This window comes from Artemia sp. Qi Xiang Cuo, chromosome 10 (assembly GCF_049724085.1).
Source record: "Artemia sp. Qi Xiang Cuo chromosome 10, ASM4972408v1, whole genome shotgun sequence".
Classification (NCBI taxonomy): domain Eukaryota; kingdom Metazoa; phylum Arthropoda; class Branchiopoda; order Anostraca; family Artemiidae; genus Artemia; species Artemia sp. Qi Xiang Cuo.
The window spans coordinates 74035486-74059695 of NC_142803.1; the positions used below are offsets into that span (position 1 = coordinate 74035486).

The 24210-nt window shown below is 36.1% G+C and overlaps 1 protein-coding gene and 1 pseudogene across 1 annotated transcript in view; both read left to right on the plus strand.

Moving 5' to 3' along the window:
- The window catches only part of LOC148948151 (uncharacterized), a 430626-nt gene that overhangs the window by 292122 nt on the left and 114294 nt on the right, over positions 1–24210 (plus strand). The gene's annotated exons all lie outside the window — the stretch shown is intronic.
- Positions 2227–3144, plus strand: LOC148948154 (uncharacterized; annotated as a pseudogene).

A 24210-nucleotide genomic window follows, 5' to 3' on the forward strand; every position in this document is an offset into this window, starting at 1 on the left:
AAGCCGCCAAAAACTATGAAACAACTAAGAGGTATTATTGGTTTAACCAGTTATTTTAGAAAATTTATACACAACTACGCCCAAATCGCAAAACTCCTAACAGATCTAACTAAAGGGAATTCCCAAATTATGACTTGGTCGCTGGAATCTCAAACTTCTTTAGACACTCTCAAGAAAGCTCTTACTTCTGAACCAATATTGGCGTTACCAGACTTTGAAAAAGGTACATTTGTGGTTACCACCGATGCTTCAGCTCTAGGTATCGGTGCAATCCTTTCCCAAATAATCCCCGTGAAAAACAACCCCGAATCCCAACAGAACCCCACTCAATATATAGAGAAAGTCATATGCTATTCAAGTAGAACTCTAACGAAAGGCGAAAGTAGTTATTCAGCAACGCAATTGGAGCTACTATCTATAATTTATCATTTAGATAAATTCAGACATTACTTAGTAGGACGAAAATTTAAACTGCGCTCGGACCATAAAAGCTTGCAGTACCTGAGCACATTCAAAAATCCAACCGGAAGTTTAGCAAGATGGATAATGAAAATCCAAGACCTGGATTACGAATTTGAACACGTGACCGGTAAACAGAATGCCCCTTGTGATTACCTGAGTAGATACCCCGAGAATAACTCTTCAGATAATGAAACTAAACAAATAAATGCCATTAATCCCTGTAAATGAAAAAGCAAAAAGAATAAGCCAAAAATCCTTACAGAAGAAAAGGGTCTACGAGTAATTCCCTTATCACTACCCAAAATTAAAAGGAAACAAGTTAAAGATGAAATGTGTTTAACTCTCATTATTTACTTTGTGAATTCTGATAATCTCCCTGATAAGTTCAAAGCCCTAAGACTTGAAATAGACAATTTTTATTATGACTTTGACGAAGAAATCCTTTGCAGGATAGTAACAGGCGAAACCAATAGAAATCAAACCTTGATAATCCCAGTGCTCACACAAAACTTAATAATACCTGCCTTTGAGTATTTCCATTCGGAGATAGGCGGAGACTTAGGAATAACCAAAACATTTAAAAAGTTAAAACAATACTTTTATGTTCCGTCATCGTTAACAAAACTCAAAGATTTTATATGTACATGTGAAGCGCGTAACTTAAGAAAAAATCCCCAAACGTACCCTAATCCCCCTTTGGGAAGAGTGCCAGTAGCAAGGATACCTTTTGATATCGTATCATTCAACCTATATGGTACGAGTGGAGGATTACCTGTTTCTAATAGAGGTCATACTTGCGTTCTTTCAGTAATAGACCATTTTACCGGCTTCACTTTTGCCAAAGCATTGAATAATCAGGGCGCATATTCCACACGTCATGCATTGTCAAATATATTTTTAGGGTTTGTCGTTACTAAACAGGTCATTAGCTACAACGTAACTAACTTCGTTTCTAAAGTAACAAAAGATTTAATGAGTTTCCTTAAAATAGAGAAACTAGTAACCTCTCCCTACCATCCCCAAGCTAATGGAAAAATTTAAAATAGGCACAATATATTTTCCAATGTCTTGAGTATTTATACAAGGGACAATCGAAACGATTGGGACCAATATCTACCTTACTTAACTAATGTGATTAATACGGCATACTCGGAAACGACTAAAGAAAATCCATTTTTGCTCTTGTTCGGACGCGATTTTAAAATACCTTATCAAGAAATTATAGAATCAAGACAGTATTACAATAGTACAGAGGACTATAAGCAATATTTTATAAATAAGATGAGAAAAACCTATAATATATTTAGACAAGATTTGTAAAAATGTAAGATGAATCAAGAGTTGATGACTGAATCCATAATCAAATGGACTATAAATTTTAATTTGGTCGACCGTGTCTATCCTAAAAATTAAGCCCATATGGAAGGCACAAAACTTTCCAATAAATATTCAGGACCCTACAGAATAATCAAAAAATATGACAAAGATTTTACTTTTAAAATGATAAGTCCAGAAAACGGGAGAACATACAAAGCACATGTAAGCCGTATGAAAGGTGCCAAATACCCCGTTAAGTGGGCCGCCGAGCCTTCATCTTCAGAATCATCAAACGCGGAAAATCAATTTCCCAAGTCCAGGCTATCAGAATTAAAACAGATTAATTTCAAACAAAACTACTTTGAAAACCATAGCGAAGAGGAAGATTTTGAAGAATTTTTACGCATGAAAAACCTAGTCATCCCTGAAAGAAAACCCCTAATACCCATGCCTGAGAGAACCCCAAAAAGCCCAGAGAGTTCATCCACAGAAAGCTCGGAGCAAGAATTAGATTATACGCTATCCCCAAAAACTCAATTTTTCCCCGATAGAATTTCGACCCCATGCCCCCCCAAAAGATTTCCTGATGACATGGTATCCCCAGCAACCCCAATAGAAAGGCCCCTGTCGTTACAGGAGGAATTAAACAGAGCTGTGGAAACTCCAGGTGCAAAAAGGAGGAAGACTCCCCCTAGAGATACAAATAGAAAAAGCTTGAGAGAGGCCATGGACATTATTAATTATCCGATAAAAACAAGGCAAAGTACCTTGCCGTGGACACAGGAACACCCTGAAGATGAAAACTTGGGACAATACCATCACATAACGGTGTCTAAAGTAAAACCCAAGGAATCTTACTCCTGGAAACAGACCATGCTACGAAATACACCACACCCCCCGGAAGATATGGCATTCAAGCAGTGGAGGCATTCTCCAAAGGTATTTGACTCCTCCCAGAGTTCCCAGGAATCTTTTAACTCATCCGAAACAGGACTTCAGCGTGAGGAAATGGAAGATAAGCCCTCTACCTCAAAAGTAGATGAGATATATGAAGCAAGAGCGGGTGATACCCCAAAATCTCAAAGGACAACCCCAGAAAGCCCTAATGATGAATCGTCAGAAACTAGTTCTACTGAATCCGAAGATGAGCCCCAAGACGCACAAAAACAAAAACCTACTTCGGCTGCCGCCCATGCAAAACAGGCTAAGGCAAAAGGCCAGAAATTCCTTTTGAAACAATACAAGAAATTTGACCTAATCTCTATGGGAAAGTCAAAATAGAGTAAAACGCCAGAAAACGAACAGGAAGTTACCACGAAGTCTGGCAGAATAAGCAAGAAACCCGATAAATGGAAATATGTCTAGGAAACAAGTACCCCAAAAACTTATAAAGTAATATTAAATCGAAATGAGCAGTTTGAAGAAAAAAAAATTAAAACAAGAATATATGAGTAGGACATCACAATGAAAGTCACCCACAAAAGGTCGAAATAAGCCAATAGTTAATTTTTCCAGATAAACTAAATCCCAGCTTGGTAAAGAACCCCGAAGATAGAAGAAGAACAAGAATTGTTCAAACCCTCCTCCGAAAGGAAAATACCCAGTGCAACCCCGTTACTAACAGAACAAATATGGATCAACTATTTCAAATAAGATCAAAACTTCTCGATGACACGGCACAATTAGTAGCAGAAAGAGTGAAAATCGAGAATATGATAGAAGCCACACTTAAATCCCTTAGTGAAGTGAAGGCCTCCCAAGAAAGAATGAAAAAAAAGAATAAATGAGATTTTAATAGCTAAACAAATGGATAAGTTGATTGAAACCCAGTTTATGGAAGTTATAGAACAGACCGCCAAAATCCAAAATGAAATGGAATCAATAAGTGACGCCATGCTTGTCGAGGGATATAATTATCCCGACCAGATCCTAAAATTACAAGTATTATACGATAAAATGCAGGAAATTGGTAAAAAAAAAGTACAAGATTATAGAAACAGTACTGTTCTGGCAGTACAAGAAGCCCTGGCACCCCAACGAGCAAAGATCCTAGACTTGCAGCATAAATAAGATCACTTAAAAGCACAGAAAGAAATAATTCAGCTGCAACACGACAGCTTAGAGAAACAACTAAAGGAGAACCATGCCAAAATTACCGAAGAACTTCAGAAACAAAGAGATTTCTGCTCAAACCTAGAAAAAATGGTTGCAACATATTTTACTGTTGAAATTAACCTACCCCTCAGTCCCCATTTGGAAAATCTTCTCACTAATAGCTACAACGAAGGACCATCCCAACCCGCATATTTTGCGATTCCAAATCAAGCTCGTCATCACCACATAAAACCCCAAGTGGAAACTAATCAACAGAATCCTCCAACGGATGACAATGTAATTACGAGGACCCAGTACCCTGACGCCCAAGAGACTGTTACTACGGGCCACAAGTCCTCGGAAGTCTCTACACCACAAGGAATACCCGATACACAACTACTACCAGAAGATACGGAAAACTAGGGAATATCAAACGCGGGAATTAGTTGAACTCAAAAGAAAGAGGTAAAAATATAAGTATTTCTACGAGATAAAAAATCCTATATTTCCACTAGCCAAGAATATAGTGTTTCCCTAATAAAAAAAATTAAATAAATGTATTAAAAATTCACTCATAAAAGAGAATGGACGGTAGATCGCCATCCTAGCGTTACCCGGGACCTGTCCGCGTACGCGTGGGTAGCCCCCCCCCCCGGAATAATAAACCCGAGGATCACAGGGGATCGCTTGGTGAGACGATTTACCTCAGGGCACGGGGATCAAATCCGTGTCCTAGGTTCGGTCGTCTATCGATTTATAACCTGAAACCACCATAATGCAAAATTTACTTTTAATTTTAATAAAGTATTCGGATCGGCGCTTGCATAATCAGCTCGGAAACTGATCCGGGGAACCTTCGGTGTGTCGTTCCTCCAGGGACTTGACTGTTCATATTTGGATATTCGATAAGCTGAGAGTTCCTCAGAATAAATCCTACCCCTTCGGAGATCAATTTTGTAGGATATTTTTTTTTCTCAAAAAATCAAATACGGAATCAAATAATACGAAATCTAATCAAATACGGAATTTCAAAATGTACCAAATTTAATCACAAGAAAAGATGACCGGAAATAACCACCACCCAAACTTGCCGTAAAGGCTATAAAATACCAAACAACTTAAAATATTCAGTCAAAAAAGTATACACGCGAGTTATTATCGTATTAATCACCCAGCTAAGAAACAATTAGGAAAACAAGCAATAAGCGGCAATGCAATAAGCAGGCTTATCATGGTTACTAGTTAGCTAAATGCGTATAAATTATATATATATATATATATATATATATATATATATATATATATATATATATATATATATATATATATATATATATATATGTATAGAGAGTAGTGACAATGCGAGGCATGATTTGCCTGCATATAAGCATACGATAATTAACCGAATTATAGATATAGGGCCTCTGTCAATCTAAATAACAGAAGCAGGCCTCAGTCATTATATGAACTAAAAAATTTTACCTAAAAATTAACTAATCGAAAATAATTATAAGTAAAATTGTACCTTTTCTTAATAAAATAGTGAATATTTATTCCGCGTATAAGATTCGTGGTGGTTTGAAGATTAGGTTATCAAGAGGAGACCATCCTCAACCAGCAAAATAAAAAGGATCTATCTCAGTCTTTGAATAAATTCCATTATCCGAAGAAACCACCCAAATCCCAAAAAAATTTATTTTCCTAATTTTTACTGAACTAATACCATTTCTTGTAGCGTTAAAATTATTTATGCAAATCATGTGGTCCTATGTGAAGTGCTAATCCTTGGAAACTATGTCACGCCATTAATTACGCTATGCGTTCCGAAAATTCAAAAAAACAATAATGGTAATTTGATAAACCTTCTTACGTGTTCCTCCGAACAGAACCACGAACTCCAATGAATTCAAAAAACTACAAAAAATAACACGACGAAATTTAGTCACACCCCCCCTTACCCCCGGGAGTTTTCTTTTGTTTTACCTCCAAAATGCATGTACCAACCAATTAATACAAAAAAATACCCTTCAGAACGGGAGAGGGCACAGGTGTCACAGTAAGATTACTTAACTGGCCCGACGTGCACCCTGCGGGCCAGTTGGCTTTCAATCGAATAGTAGGAAATACGCTAGTTCTCCCTTAAATGTTAATACAATTTCTTTTCATGTCTTAGAGAAAGGTAACTAATCGTTATAAGAATTCTTAATCAATCAGAATAACAAAAGAGGGCCTTACTATTCCTCCAAATCCTCTCTTGTATTTAAAAATTTGTAAACCAATTTTTCAAAATTGGGCTAATTAAATTATGTAATTCTTTTTGCGAAAGTAGACCATCATTTTCGCAATATCCTGTTTTCGTGATTGGTCATAAGACACGCAATGTACCATTAGAGCATTGGCTCAAATCAATATCCCAAAATGTAAAAATAAATAAAAATTGTAGAACTTAGAATGCTAAATTTGATAGGTAGACTTCAACCTATAGAAACATAATAGGACATTTTAGTAAGGGATAAGTCCATTGGTAGAAACTAAAGATTTCTCTTTTGTTTCCTCTTTTAGAAGTCTCAATATCTTTATTCAGATAATTGATCATACATTGGTCATAGATTGATGTGGTATAATCAAGAACATATAAAATAAATATAGTAACACTCTTTCCAAAAAGAAAAATATCGTCAGAAATTCAACATGAAAAATAACCTTAAGCGCGAAAATAAGCCAAAATTGTAGAATTTAAGGTGTTAATTACGCTATGTGACTTTCAACCTAAAATTCCTTAATAGGAAATATATTCACTGATACAAACAAGACTTCGAGGGCAGTGTAATTCCTAAACTATAAAGACAAGCCCCACAAATACAAAAAAAAACTAAAAGAAAAAGTTTTTTTTGGCACAGCCTATTTTGTGGTCAGCCTATTCGGTTAAATGAATTTCTCGAATGGCAGAGTCAAATATTGATTCACATATCCTCTGAGTCAGGAGTAAGAAGAATTAAGGAGCAACCTTTCATAAGGCCAAAATGCGTGAAAATAGCCATCAAAGTTCCAAGATATCGCACCAAGGAGTCAAAAGTAACATAAAATTTCAAAAAAAAGGACGCATATGGATTAATTTTTCAATCTTTGATCACCAACTGTAGAGAGTATGTTTTCCTAATAGATAACTGTTGTACCATAAATTAAAATTGTAACTAACCAGTAGCTAAATAACACATCAGTTTTACAACAGTTAGCAAAGCAGTAAAATGCTTACAGCCGATAGGCAAAGGATAAACAATCATCAAAAACCCTAAAAATTGCAGCAATAAATTCGACCAATAATGCCTTAAGGCGAGGCAAACTCTACAAAAGAACCGCGCAATTAAGGTATAATAAATAACATGTAACAAAGGATTAACAAAAAAAAACTTTTTTCTAGCCCAGACAATTTCTTAGCCTTAGAAAGGTTTAGAACTGTGATTGGAAGATAATGACTATTAAAACCAAACGACAAGATAATATTAAATAAAATTATTCGCTTACGATCCTGCAATCAGTCATATATTATATATATATATAAGACAAAAAATTTACTAAAATAGCCTGCCAGCAGGGGAAAACAAAAACCAATCAGTTAATTCCTAAAATATCGTAATTCCCAAAATATTTAAACTACAATCACATAGCGTGTATCGTAAAAGTGACCCATAAATTCACTGTGATGCTAAAAAAATGGCAACGTGCAATTAGGCTAATGGCTTGACAATAGCAATATATTCTGCTTCAGAAATGTGATTCATCTGTAGTTCTCAAAAGACGCAAACCGCGCACCAATCGCTAAGACGAGCAAGAAAAAATTAAACCAACATAGGCCTGTCAAAATACAGACTAATAATCAAAGTAATGCAGAAATCAAGTAATGCAAAAAGAGAAAAATCAATTACAGTGAAAGAAATTCCAAAAAATTATGGCAATTCATAAATGCACTTATGACAAGATGGTATTTCATAGATTTTACTAACCTCATGATCCAGTTCTGACCTCAGGTCCCTAATAATCCTTAACTCCCCTGAGAGATATAGCATAGTAAACCACATGTTATTAGCGAAATTCAAGCTTCGCGAAGGCATGGTTTTCAAGAGTTCAAAAAGATACATATTCACTAACGAGCACATGTACTTAACTAAAATTAATGACATAAAAACAGACATTTATACGAAGTATGAACAACTAAAGAGTAAATTCTAATGTCATTAAGCGAAAGTTGAGGCCATAAAAGAAAGGAAGTGAATAGATCCCGAAAAACGATAAAGCACATTTACTCTTTGTTCAGAAGACATGTTTAAAAAAAACTAAATTGGTAGATAAAATCAAGAAAATTTTTGAAACTTTCTCTCTAAACGAGCTAATATAGAAGAGTAAACTAGTAAAGATTATCACGATAAAATACCAAGGAAAAAATAACAGATACTACAAATAATATTCTAACCAAATTTAGGAGCCAAATTCCCCCCCCCCCTAATCGCGCGGCACCTCAACACGGCGCCCACATCGCATCAAGCATAAATATATTTTAATTTTTATTTGGGAGATACAAAAGAATTAATTTTCATGCCTTACGACAAACTACAAAACCTTTAGGTAATACCACAATTGATAATAAGTACCTCTACCACGTGGCGTTAACTCCGCCACGGGAAAAATACGACTTAACACCTTAAAAGTAAGTGAGTTACACTTCAACTCACTCAACGCCTCACTCAATTAATCAAGGATACACAAAGCTAAAGAAAATGAAAGAATAGATACTTTAGTGCATCAGTTACAGCTAAATAAGATATAAAGATAAATGAAAATGCATTACAGCTCAACAGCTTAACTTTTAAAAGCCTTAAAGAATAAGTCTATATTTTCAAAAAAAGGACCTTAATGATATTTGTCGAAACTATGTACGCTTAAAAAAAAAGGTTGTTTAGAGAGAAGCCTCGTTAATTATAGATTACTTAAGAAAATTTTTTTTGTTGTAAATAAGGATTCAACAAGTATAAAAATCGAATGCCACAGCAAATTCTAATAGAAAACTTTAGAAAATGAGTTCCCTCAAACCGATCGACAGATATCGCGCTAATTAAAATATACTAACCTGTAATATAATACAATCCTTTCCTTAACGATTCAAACTCGAAAACCCACTCAGACCATGTAAAAGATACTTTTGGCAAAAAAAAACCAGTATTAGTAACTTATGTACTTCGCACGGTAAAAAAAAAAAAAAAAATTTCTTTTATTTCAAAAATCAAAATTAAAAGAAGCGAAGCAAAATTTTAGCCAAAAAATCAGTAGTAACAACCCTCACACTTCGAATGTAAAAATTTTTTTTTTCTCTTCTGGCGATTAATAAAAGCTCAATACACATGGCAATTCTAATTCATAAAAGCAAAATACAATAGTCAGCGTACAACCCCATGAAGTGCTCTAGAAATGGAATAAGAGCAATAATTCAAATGTCTATACAGTATACGATAATGAAGATGGATCAACCCCCAACAATGGGAGGTTAGAGCCAAGGATTAGCATGGTGTACATTATCCCACCGTGCAATCACTTGACTTTCACCCCCTGTTAAAAAAAAAGAGAGTTACATGGATATGAGACTTGATTGCACAACAGGACGTTGCTACCACTCTTTATTTGTCAAATTTCTCAAACAAATAGACCCTCAGTTGTGGGTAGCGGTGGCCACAGGGGAATGGCAATGGTGTCATTGTCTTTCCTTTGCCGTTCCCATTTGGTCCTAGCTCTCTATGAGAAACAACCAGGCAGCTACGAAGATTGATCATCACATAATGAGAAACTACAGTTTAAAAATTGGACAAAACTACCATAAGTCGTGGGGAGCCGACGGACAGCTGTTGTGACCTGTGGTGCCTTATCTCATTGGTCATTACAGTTTGCCCGGGGAACTCTTATGACAGAATCAACAAATTTCTTTATAAAAAGTGACCCGCAAGAATTACCCTAACTTATCTCTACCATAAGAAAATAAAGTGACGACAAAAGCGACCGTGAGAGAATATGAAATGAAAAAGGAAACGAAGTCTGATACGTGGGGAATACTTTGACTCTGTATGTTTTTCCTGTTGATTGTTTGGGGGAAGTGTGCAGAGTCGGGGTATCTCTTACGAAATACAACTAAAACAGAAAGAAGAATGCCTTAAAAACCAGAAAAGTTAACTATGAGATCTGCTAAAAAATACCTTACCTAACCCTCACCATTAGAGGAAATGTGATAACACAAGTGACCATACGAAAATATGGAATAAAAATGGACAAAAATTCCGATGCGTGGGGAATGCGTTGACATGGTGCTGGTACGCGAGTAGTTTAATTTCGTGTTCGGGCGCCGTGCCAAGGTATTTCCTACGAAGATCAACTCAAATAGGAAAAGGAACCCAAGGATACCAGTGAAAGTTAAATACCATAAATTAGAGGAGCTAACTAAAAAACAGCTAAAAAATAATAACAAATATCATCAAATTGAAGGCACCTAACTAATCTATTATTATGCCTTAATCATTATAACCATTTTTATATTAAATTAATTTATCTCACAATTACTGATAAATTTTACATAAGAACACATTTCCAGATGCGGTGCGTAAGTAACCTTCAACCACTGGTTAAGGGAAACGCCGAAACACGCAACCATACGGTATGTGCCTATATTTAACCTAAAATCTAGTAGAACAATCAAAATAGTAACCATGATAAGATACCCAAGCCATCAACAATTAAATAATCGTAGACGAGAAAATGCAATCTTATGGAATCTTATGATAAGACATAGCGTAGACAATATTAATGCTCCGTTAAGGGAATGGGGACATATTGACAATTTAATGAAAGAAGAGGAACTTATTAAAGCAGTAGAAAATCTTGACTGTCCAAAACTATATTATCTTCTAAAATCTCAAAAGACTATGTTGGAACAAAGAATGATCCTAAGATTAACGGCAAGCCTAGTGCTTTACAATTTTAGTGCACGTGCGATGACAAGAACGCTAGAGCACACTAGGCGAAGCGCCAATCTGGCCTTCCGAATTTTAGTACAACATATCCCATCAACAAAGTATAGCTCGTTGTCTAAATATATTGCCGACAATATTTGGTACGATCAAGATGATAATAATATAACTACAATTTGGCCCATTAAATTTCTCTCCATACTAATAGACCAATGACATATGTTAAAAGGTGACAGTTTTCTTAAAATCTTATACGTTAATTGTGTAAATAATACGTACCTAAATGCGATAAACCCTTCAATGGGGTCCGCCATCTTTCAAGTTATCCAAAGAGAATATAAAGACATAAAGAAAATAACCCTGAATTTCTTCCAAGAAGATGAAAATTTTGGAAGAAAAATAGTCCCTGGATTAGACGTAATCGTACGTGAGCAACTATGCTGTTGCCAATCACATGTAAATCTAAGTTTCTCTGTAGTAAAGATAATAAATGACCCATTGTCTTTATCTCAGTTGTGCCGGAAAGTCATTCGACAAAATATGCGAAGGAATGACATAACCGCCACTTTGGAGGGCCTGCACCGCCCAAACCAATTATTAGTGTATTTAATGTAGCCTACCTAAATATACCTGAAAACGGTAAAAATGATATAGTATTTGAACTTCAATTTCTCAGCTCAAATGTTTCGTCATGGGAAAATTATCGACTCCTCGATATGCTTACATCCCCAAATTCAAAGGCGGCACTGCCGGATGATGCAGCCATATTGAAATTAAAACCCAACATCAGTGGAAGAAACTGTATATACAAATAATATCGTTAAAATGAATAGTAAAAGAACCTTATAATATTACCTAAAGCGTTGTAACTATAAATATCGATTATTATCACGATTTTAAAAAGAAAGTGCATTATAGACCAGTATTGTATTAATGTTTATAAAACTATGAGTCAGAATAAGTGTTACGAAATCTAAGTACATTATCAATATATTGACAAAAAGATAGTTTCTCGAAAATCTCTGTACTTTTAAGCCTATAAAGCGAGCGCAAACTCGTTAAACTAGAGTACGGAACTTTAGGGAAGCAACTATGTTCGAACACACAAATAGCCAGGTGCAAGGAGGCACCGGTGAAAAAGTAGTTCAACCTCAACCTAAAGTTACCTTGTTTATTCAAAATTGGTTAATATGAAGCTCAGATGACTCGAATTACGGTCGAATGAATTAGTAACCGATGCATTGAGGAAATTCCGGTGAAAAAGTAGTTTAACCTCGACCTAGAGTGTACCATGATCATAACCAATCTTGAAAAAAATTATTAACTAAACAGAGATCAATAGAAACTACCTTTAATTTCATAATAATGGCCAAGTCAATTATTGATACGGAGGTCATATGTATAAAACACGCCAAAAAAAATGTTTCACACTCGGTGGCAATGATCATCGTGAAAAAATCAGGGGACGAAAGTTTTTCAAAGAAATGGAACGTCGAATATAGTTTAAAAGCATACAGCATAGGATCATATGTCTTCGGGTTACGTTTAGCCAATACACCCAAATATCGGCCCGCAAGAGGGGAGCTAGGAATAAAATACAACAGCAGAAAGGGCAAGTACCTCCATTTTGTTCAACATGAAATAAGAAAGTTACAAAAACAATAAAAAGTTCGGTACTGGTATGTTAAAGGTCCTTGCCAGACAGATTTATTACTCCTCGACAAATGTAAAAAGCAAAAATTAGTTTACAAAATTGAAGGAAATCCAAACTGTGTAAAATATCAAGGGAAACATGACCCCCTCCAGGAAATAAAATACTACAAACAATATCTGTATAACCCAAAAAGTGTACTATATAGAGCGAGAAGTAATGAAATTGTATTTAAAAGAATTAAAACCTATGAATAAAAATCAAAAGTAGTCAAAAAATCAAAAAAGTTGTCCCAATCGAAATATTAAGTAACGAGCGCATTTTTTTTTGTTGAAGAATAAATCTTCGTATGAAAACAAATGAGATATCTATCCCCCCCCCAGCCTAAGAAACAACAGTACGATAACCGTAAAAAAAAAGTAACAACTGTACGACAACAAATCTTATTCTCACCTTGTTTCCTTCGGGAAATAAAGATTATCATAAAATAGTATAAACATAATATCAAAATTAGTACCTTGTCTCTAAAAAAAAACAAACAAATAATAAAAAATCTAAGTTCTCATTCAATTATCTATCATAAGAAGTGTTCCTGTATAATGTCTAATGAAATATTAATTCCAGAAACAGCAAAAAGGATGTGGATAACAAAGGTCATAACAATCTTCATTTCCCAAACTATAGCCCAAGACATCGTGAAACATGGAATAATCTTCAAACATGAGAACTCACTACTGGCAATCCACAATTCCTTGAAAATATTTTTGAAACTGGATCCCAAACCGTTTGAAACCCTATTTCAACAGGTAATGAGACTGGAGAAAAACAACAATGACTTAAAGGACTCTATATTCCAATTCTTAAGATCGGACAAAATCTTGCAGGCCACGAAAGACATGCACCACAAGGAAAATACAGGAAATTTACCTCCCTTTCTTCCCAAACTAAAATCGAAATTCTTAGTGGACGATTTTGACAAAAAAATGGCAGAAATTGACAAAGCTCTAGGGACTAACAGTATAGGAAGCAGGAGAAAAAGAGAATTAAGCAGTATGAACGGATCTATAAACGAATATACCACGGCAAGATATACTACCGATTCCCTCTTGACAACTTCTAAGAAAAATAAACTCTATGATGGAAATTACGCCATGCTGAATGAATTACCAAGCCTATGGACCTTCCTCAAGGAATTATGGCAAAATCATGCCGAACAAAATATTACAAAACAAATATTATCAAAACTCACAAAGGAAAAAGACTACAGACAAATTATTAACCTAAAGGAATTAAAATTCTCAAACATACAACAAGATGATAAGAATAAAAGTCCTACAGAAGGACAAAGAAAAGACACCAAGACAACCACGCCTAAATATGAGACCCCAGTGAGAGATATACAATCTTCAATGTCAGAAGTTACGACGAGCACAATCACCGAAATGAGTGCACTTAGCAAAAAAGCACCAAAATATTTGACCACACTAACTTATCTAAGACCAACGATACTTACAAAATGGACGTGGTCAACAGGACCCATGCATTACCGCACCCAGTCGATTGGAGTATTTACTATAGGCTTTAGAGCAAGACTCCCGGTAAGGCATACCGAAACACAAAAGATAAAAGTACAAGCGATTCAACCAGTGGAAAAGAAAAATAAAACTAATAAAGAGGAAGAAGACGATTACCCACACAAGAAATGTTGGACAATAGACGGCAAACGTACTTGTGCTAGATTAGCAATGGCCGATGAGCCAGAAAAGGAAGATATTGAACCATTACCTGAGCTAAACGAGAAAAACGCCCTAAGAGTATCGATTCACCAATCCTTCTTAATATTATACAGACAGAGACTGCAAGCACTATTTGAATTATTCAATACAGAAATACAAAAGTTAAAACAAAGTACCACAAGAATCTTCGAAGTATTTTTTCGAAAAAGCAAATACCGCAGATCAGCTAGTCTAATACCTATCGTGGGAGAATTAGCCTCACGCTTGTTCGGGCTTTCAACTGAAGAAGACCTAAATATCCTAAGGGAAAACGTAGGAAAACTAAATAACGCCATGAACGTAACCTTACATGTCCAAAAAATACAAGCCAGTTTAGCCAATTACCAGAGAGACAAAATTGAGGCAATCTCGAAGAAAATATCAAAGACAGTAAATATAATGAATTATTTAAAAAAAGAAGTAGATTGGGTGATTACCGATTCGAGCCTCACCATGGTATCACTAGACATAGTGACAATGTCCTTACTTAACTTGGCGACTGATGCTAGCAAATTTGAATTTGCCTTATTTGCCCTCACCGGCGGAACCTTATCATATGACCTAGGGGATCCTACGAACCTAAAAAGTATCTTGGACGAAATAAAAACACATTTAACGTTCGGACTACATCTACCAACAGAACCTGAAGTGGCAAATTTATTTCACTATTACACCAAGCTGAAGGTTCACATCACAGAAATAAACCAACAATTATTTGCAGTAATAACAATCCCGTTAATAAATCAACAATCAATATATGACTTGTATAAAATTTCCACGTTTCCAGCCAATATAGGTACAACTAATTCGTTCATGACTATCACCCCCGAAGCGGAATACTTGCTAGTCGATCAAGATAGGAGGAAATATGCCTTAGCAAATCCACAGGACCTACAGGAATGTGTAACATTCAAAAACCTAGCATGTCAAATAACATTGCCCATTTATAACGTAAAACCCGGATCATGTATGTTGGATATATTTTTAAAGGAGACTCAACAAGAAGAAATTCCCAACTCATGCGAAGCGCTAGTAGGCAGTACTAAAAGAGAAATATTTATTCACCTTAGAAATGATCTGTGGCTGTTTTCTGTTCCAAAAGAAGCAGTTGGGACTATCTCTTGTTATAATAACACAGAGAGAATCGATCCAAGCTACAGAACCGAACTACTATTACAAGACGTGGGAACAAAAACAATAAAACAAGGATGCCGACTGGTGACCAAGGAAGCAACGGTGCAAACACCACTAATAACAAGAAGCACGAATATAATGAGTCCTAATATAAACAACTTCCAACCAGTCGATCTATCGTATAAAATTCCCAACATTGATAAAGAAGGAGTAAGGGCCACGATATGGTCAAAAATAGAGAATATCAAGGGAACCTTACCACTAACAAAAATAAAAGAAGCCTTAGACTCTCAAATTCCCCTATTTACTAATGAAGATCAAAGACTGACGTACGTAGAAAGTAGATACGGACTATTTTCGACAAATTTTTGGTGGTATACCCTCCTGACGATAGGATTCGTATTCATAATCTCATATTCTTTACGAATCGCATTGAACCTAAATTACGGAAGTGTTGAGATTAACACGAAGAAAAAGAGAAAAGTTAGATCACGTCGAGCCAAGCGAGATGCAAAACCTAAACCCAGGACTCCCCGATAACCCTTAAGAAAAAAAAGTAAGGGAGGACGTGATCGAACGAATGGGAATAGAGGCCCTCATTCATGCCATGTCCAATCCCAAATTTCCACTTATTTTTTTTTGCAAACCCATGCAGCTGCAAAGATATATTTCTTAAGCGGCATGGACGCGCATAAAGATTTGAAAATTATAGTAAATCAAGACCTCTCATATAAAACCATGTAACCTACCTCGTATGTTAGAAAAATTATATGCCAAGGTAGACAAGTGTTGAAAAATATTAAAAAAAAAATGTATTGAATATAGAACATGTGCCAAACGCACATGTGTACGCGTATACACATAATCACCAATCTTGAAAATCTTGTAGTGTTATTTTTTTGTAAACATAATCATTTTTCTTATGATTACTTTGCTTATATCATAGTAATCTAATGATTGCGGCAACTTGCATGTAAAAGCATGAAATATGCCCTTATTTTTTCTATCGTTGAATTTAATTGTACCCATACTAGATTGATATTGTTAATACCAATAATCGCGACTATTATTTAAAACAATAGTCCCCATATAATGTTATATAAATTAAGTATTATTGTTGTTATATATGTTTTAACTTATGCAATTATAAAGAGCATATGATTCTGCCCAGATATTTATATTCTAGGATGCAGAATAATCAGTGCAGATCTATTATTGGCGTACCCGCATGCAACACGGATACAACCCAGTAGCATCTACTCTCATCATTCGTCAACCACCGATAAGTACTCACCAAGAAAATCCCTGAAAACAATGACCTGATGACAATCCAAGTCAACCAAGCCTGGTACAAGGTAAACCTACCCCAACCACTATCGGCGAACCAAGGACCCTATATATAGATATATATATATGAATTAATCATTACCTAGAGAACCGCCTCGACCAGTCATGTCGTAAAACTGCATAAATACCCGTCAAATAACTATCCTTAGACGGCAAGGTCCTTAACATTTAATGTTTGGAGCACCAAGAATAACCCTAGAGTCAGTCCCTCAAAGACCATATATCTTAAGCCCCATATCAGAGACAATAAGTTAACCAAGATCAAAAGTTTAAGTTTTGACTCTATCCAATCATTATTAGATGTCGCAAAACCAAACCATCCTCCATGAGAAGAAGAACCAAACATGATCAATTTAATGGGAAATATAAACTGTACGTGCTAAAATTTTCCCAAAATGAAGTGTTCAGAGAAGAAAACCAACCTCTTATCATTGTTTTAACCTCCATAATCAAGCCCTCAATAATTGTGCATCATTTAACCAGAAATCAAAGACAATGCGTCGAGCCAAGGCCCTTAGATCAAGTTTTGATCCTGCCATACTTACAATAAACGTTGAAGCACAGCCCTCAATCCAAATAAAAGATGGACTGAACGTGAGCAATTTATGGAAAACACAGACTGTACGAGTATTAAACTTTCCCGAGAATAGAAGTGATCAAGAAGAGCTACCCAGTCCAGCAATCAAGATACCCATTTCATGTAATTAATTCAAAGGGTTATGTACCGAGGATACAGTTCAACAAATCTACAACATCAACCCCCCGTATATAACGTAACAAAACACGCACGGACAATTTTGTGCATATAGTCATACTTGTGGACAACATAAACACCTACCCCAAGGAACAAGTGACAGAAAGCAAAACACCTAGAAGACAAACCATAAATAATTAGCCAACCCAGTAAATTGAATGGAAGCACAAAGAAAGAGTGATAACGTATGTGAGTATTATAGACACGTAGAATGATGAAGAAAGTGTGAAATCTTATGTATCTAGCTTATAACTTTAGTGAATAGAGAGAAACTTTTCATAAAACAAATGAAAATAAGTGTAAATTACATAAGCTCAGTATTGCAATCAGACAATAAACTTAAAATCTATTAATGTGTCAACTTTTTCTCGCAAATTATTTTAATTTCAGTGTGTTAAAAATTTTAGATGTAGTTATCTGCTTTTGAAGTCAGATACTTATCATACCAATATAGTGTAAGGTGGAAGTATAAACCAACATTAGAAGTAGCAAGCATATACCACGTTAAGTAATAAAACAATTACAAAAACAGAACTTAATTAGTTGAAACCATGTAGAAGTATTAACATATCAGGTGAAAAAATTTTAATATTAAGTGAAGAAATAAAAATATAATCGTATCATTATAGCGTTAAGTGGAAGTATAGTCAAGTATTAGAAAAGGCAAATATGTACCATTTTCAGTGATAAGATAATCGTATCGGGTGAAGGTAATCTTAGTGTTAGGTGAAGGAAATTATAATTATTATGTAATCATATAACCTAATGTGTTAGTCAATAGAAACTCTTTGGCCCCTTCGCCAAATCGAGTAAGTAGGTGATGGACTTTAAAATAATGTTGTTATATATATAATCTAATAGAGCAATCGGGGATTTGAAAAAAAAGTAGATTAAATTTCACCAATGCAAAAGCTAGTTCAGGTAATGAGTACAAAAATAAATTCCTTAATAAAATAAAAAATTTTATTTGAAAATATAGATAGAGAGCGTAACACAACGATGAAGACATCGTTAAGAATGGGAAGGATGATATGTAATGGGATCAATTTTCAAAAACCTTAAAATCTTCCAATCTAAACCACCCAAAATATGAACCCAAGACATGAACGCGAAGAATTCAAGTAACCTACAAATCGAGCAAAACTCAAGCGTCCAATTTAACATAGTGAAACAAACGTATCTAATTCAGACATACATTGTAAGAATCTTTCCCACAGAAAATCTAATAAATAAATCCGCCCTTGTGTCGCCAATGTATGTAATAAAATATCAGTTGGACCAAATCTATGACAGGCGACTAACAATGTAATTTAAATCTTTAAGAGCTTGAAATACCAAACCATCAAGAGATGATAAAATTTATTACACAAAAAAAATAGTCACTCGAGATACAGAATATTTTGATATAATCTAATTGCATTGTTCTGAAAAAGAACTATGTATCTAAATGTAACTAAAAAGCTAAAGTATAAAACTTTGTTCGTTCTGAAAATATCAGAATAAACATCTCAAATGTAATTAAATCCTATTGTCCTTTAAGATTTATTATCCTCATTAGCGAAAAGCTACAGTGTAAAACTTTGTTCGTTCTGATAACATCAAAATAAACATCTCAATGTAATTAAATCCTATTTTCCTTTAAGAATTTTCACAGAAATAAATCATCAGACTTCCAGGAAATAAGTGACACCTTACAAGAAAAAAGATACGGAGTAAAACTTTGTTTGTTCTGAAGAATTCCAATGTGATATCTTAAAAGTCATAAATCTTAATTAAACCCAAGTAGCTCATTGGTTCATCATTATCCAATAGTGATGTAGGGCAAATAGTACAACCAATGGGAACTGTAAAATATGCTTTTAGTGAACGCCCAAACGTAACCTCTGGCGAAATTGGGGAAAGTAGATAGCTGGAACTTAGGAATTTTGAGTGAGTCTTTTACCAGTCTTTTACCAGTCTTTTACCAGTCTTTTACCAGTCTTTTACGAGTCTTTTACGAGTCTTTTTACGAATCTTATTGAAGTCTAACCCAGGAATTTCTTATGATTTATGTTATGTGAGTCTATTCAAGATAAACTTTCGAGAAAACTTTTTATCAGTGCATTAACTTTTGCGTTGCATCGCTCCAGATGACAATTTTGTATTAGTGTCTTATATTGCAAGTGTGTCGATATAACCGAAGCTCTGCAACAATTATGTGAGTAACAATAAATACATTACTTTCTTATTTTATTCTCTCTATGTTAATATTTCTCAAGTTTGTTAGTCCTTGTGGCTCCACTCGCTCCTAAGGGAAACTGAAACTTTTCAGTCTGATTTTGACTCGGTATGGCCGTTAATATAAGCTCCCTATTTGTACTACTAGTTTAAGCTCCCCACTCTAGAAGTTCCGCCTCCACTCAGGTAAGCCACTCGCGAACCGTCAGCCAAGAGCTTGACTAAATTTCCCCATTGAATTATTAATCGGAATTTCCGTGTTAGGAAACATCAGAAGACATAACCGCAATTATATTTTTAAAAGAAACCCCCCATTAAAATATTTGATAAGAATTGTATTTTTTAAAAGAAACCCCCCCATTAGAATATCTTAAAACTCTTGCTCTGAAGGTTCTGGGGGAGTGTCCTTCTCAAAAACGTATTTTCTATGTGGAAATCAACTACGCTGAACAAAATGGCTATCTCAAAATTTTGATTGGATGTGTTTGGAGTAATAATGGGCGTGGGGGGGGGCTAGTTGCCCTCCAATTACTTTCGAATATTATAAAGGGAACTAGCTTTTTGAATTTCCAATCGAATGAGACTTTTTTGAAGTTTCTACGACAACACCTTCTATAAAAACCTTAGATACCCCCAGAATATAGCTTAAAACCCTTGCCCTGATGGTTGCGAGGGATTGTCCTTCTCAAAAACACGTTTTCTATCTGGAAATCAACTACGCTGAACAAAATGGCTATCTCAAAATTATGATTGGATGTCTTTGGTGGAATGATGGGCGTGAGGGGCTACTTCCCCTCCAATCACATTCGACTATTAAAAAGGGCACCTTCCCTTTGAATTTCCAATCGAATGAGCCCTTTCGAAGTTTCTACGACAACACTTTCTATAAAAACCTTATATACTCCCAGGGAATATCTTAAAACTCTTGCTCTGAAGGTTCTGGGGGAGTGTCCTTCTCAAAAACGTATTTTCTATGTGGAAATCAACTACGCTGAACAAAATGGCTATCTCAAAATTTTGATTAAATGTGTTTGAGGAATAATGGGCGTGGGGGGGGCTAGTTGCCCTCCAAGTACTTTCGACTATTTAAAACGGCAATAGCTTTTTGAATTTCCAATCTGCTGGACCTTGATTGAAGGTTCTTAGACAATATCTTCTATAATAACCTTATGTGCCTCCGGGGTGTAACATAAAACCCTTGCCATGAAGGTTTTGGGGGAGTGTCCTCCTCAAAAATATATTTTCTATCTGCAAATCAACTGCGCTGAGCAAAATGGTTATCTAAAAATTTTCATTGGATGTGTTTGGATAAATGATGGGGGTGGGGGAGGGGGGCAAGTTACACTCCAATCACTTTCGACTATTAAAAAGGGCACTAGCCCTATAATTTCCAATCAATTGAGCCTGTTTTGAAGTTTCTACGGCAACCCCTTCTATAAAAACCTTATATTCCCCCAGGGCATAACTTAAAACCCTTGCCCTGAGGGTTGTGGGGGAGTGTCCTCCTCAAAAATACATTTTCTATATGGAAATCAACTTCGCTAAACCAAATGGCTATCACAAAATTTTTATGGGAGGGTTGGTGGACGGGGGGGCGTGGGGGGCGGCTAGTTGCTCCGATCATTTTCGACTATTAAAAAGGGCACTAGAACTCTCGATTTCCAATCGATTGATCCCCCTTTGAAGTTTCTACGACAACCCCTTCCATATGAAGTGCCTCTGGGAAAAAAATAATAAATAATAATCATAAAACATTGGAGCCGTATGGCCTTTACTATAGGCAGCGCTAAAACGTTGCCTCTGATTTATTGTCCTCCTCAAAAATATGTTTTCTATGTGAAAAACAACTACGCTGAACAAAATGACTATCTCAAAATTTTGATTGGATGTGTTTGGAGAAATGATGGGTGTGGGGGGGGGGGCTAGTTCCCCTCCCGTCACTTTCAACTTTCAGGGCATATCTTAAAACCCTTGCCCTGAAGGTTCTGGGGGAGTGTCCTCCTCAAAAACGTATTTTCTATGTAGAAATCAACTACGCTGAACACTATGGCAATCTCAAAATTTTGATTGGATGTATTTGGTGAAATGATGGCCGTGGGGGGGCTAGTTGCACTCCAACCACTTTCGACTATTAAAAAGGGCACTAGCCCTTTAATTTCCTATCGAATGAGGCTGTTTTGAAGTTTCTACGACAACGCCTTCCATACAGACCTTATATGCCCTCAGGGTATAACTTAAAACCCTTGCCCTGACGATTTTGGGGGAGTGTTCTCCTCAAAAATATATCTTCTATTTGGAAAGCAATTCCTTTGAACAAAAAAGCCATCTCTAACTTTGATTGGGATGTTTTGTGGGGATTGATGGGCGTTGGGGGGAGGGGGGCTATTTTCCATCAACACATTTTCGATTATCCTTATTGTCCCTATCTTTTTGAATTTCCAATCGAATGAGCCTTTTTTAAGTTTCTACGACAACGCCTTCTATAAAAACCTTATATGCCCCCAGGGTATAACTTAAAAACCTTGCCCTGAGGGTAGTGGGGGATTGTCCTCCTCAAAAACATGTTTTCTATCTGGAAATCAACTACGCTGAACAAAATGGCTATCTCAAAGTTATGATTGGATGTCTTTGGTGGAATGATGGGCGTGGGAGGGGGCTACTTCCCCTCCAATCACTTTCGACTATTAAAAAGGGCACTTTCCCTTTGAATTTCCAATCGAATGAGCCCTTTCGAAGTTTCTACGACAACACTTTCTATAAAAACCTTATATGCTCCCAGGGAATATCTTAAAACCCTTGCCCTGAAGGTTCTGGGGGAGTGTCCTTCTCAAAAACGTATTTTCTATGTGGAAATCAGCTACGCTGAACAAAATGGCTATCTCAAAATTTTGATTGGCTGTGTTTGGGGAAATGATGGGTGTAGGGGGGTGCTAGTTGCACTCCAACCACTTTCGACTATTAAAAAGGGCACTAGCCCTTTCATTTCCAATCGAGAGAGCCTGTTTTGAAGTTTCTACGACAACGCCATCTATAAAGACCTTATATGCCCCAGGGCATAACTTAAAACCCTTGCCCCGAGGGTTGTGGGGGTTTGTCCTCCTCAAAAAGATATTTTCTATCTGGAAATCAACTACACTGAACAAAATGGCTATCTCAAAATTTTGATTGGATGTGTTAGGGGGAATAATGGGCGTGGGGAGGGGGGGCTAGTTGCCCTCCAATCACTTTTGACTATCAAAAAGGGCACTAGCTTTTTGAATTTCCAATCTAATGAGCCTTTATTGAAGTTTATCCGACAATGCCTTGCATAATAACTACATATGCCCCAAGGGTATAACTTCAATCCCTTGTCCCGGGGGTTGTGGGGGAGTGTTCTCCTCAAAAATATATTTTCTATCGGAAAATCAACTACACTGAACAAAAAGGCTATCTCAAAATTCTTATTGGATATGTTTGGGTGAAAGATGGGTGTGGGGGGGGAGGGGGCTAGGTAAGCACCATTCACTTTCGACTATTAAAAAGGACACTAGTCCTTTAATTTCCAATAAATTGAGACTTTTTTTAAGTTTCTACGACAACGCCTTCTACAAAAACCTTATATGGCCCCACGGCATAACTTATAACCCTTGCCCTAAGGGTTGTGGAGGAGTGTCCTCTTCAAAAATATAATTTCTATCTGGAGATTAACTATGCTGAACAAAATGGCTATCACACATTGTGGATTGGCTGGGTTGGGGGGACGGGGGGGTGTGGGGGGGGGGCTAGGGACCCTCCGAACATTTTTCACTATTAAAAAGGGCAGTAGAGCTCTCGATTTTCAATAGAATGATCCCTGTTTGAAGTTTCTACGACAAACCCTTCCATATGAAGTGCCTTTGGGAAAAAAAATTATAAATAATAATAAAATATTGGAGCCGTATGGCCTTTACTATAGGCAACGCTACAGCGTTGCCTCTGATATGTCAAGACCAACTAGGGGCAATTATTCCATGAATAATTTTAGTAAAAGAAAAAACATTCCCATAAAATGCTGGACTTGCGGGGGTCCACCTAGACAATCAGAATGTGAAAAACCTTCAATGTGTGTCCGCTGTGGTGAAACAGGACACAAAGCAAAATATTGTGTAGCTCCAGCACCTATAAGCCAACCTCCAAAAAAAATTTTAGGGTAATTTTGCAGAAAGTACTGAGGCCTCCAGGCAATGGTTAGGGAACCACTGGAAGACAAAGGCCCAAATTCTGTAGTTTGTAGATATAGGTTAACCATTAGGAGTAGACCTAGCGTGACTAGGAGTCACCGACAAGTCATGAAAAGGAGTCACGTATTTCAAAGAGAACTTGATAGGACACTTCTCAAGAATACAAAAATAGTTTACTTTCACCTCCGAAAGATGCAAAACAGGGTTGTTTCCGACTGTTAAGAAAGCAAAAAAGGTTTGCATCCATAGGGAT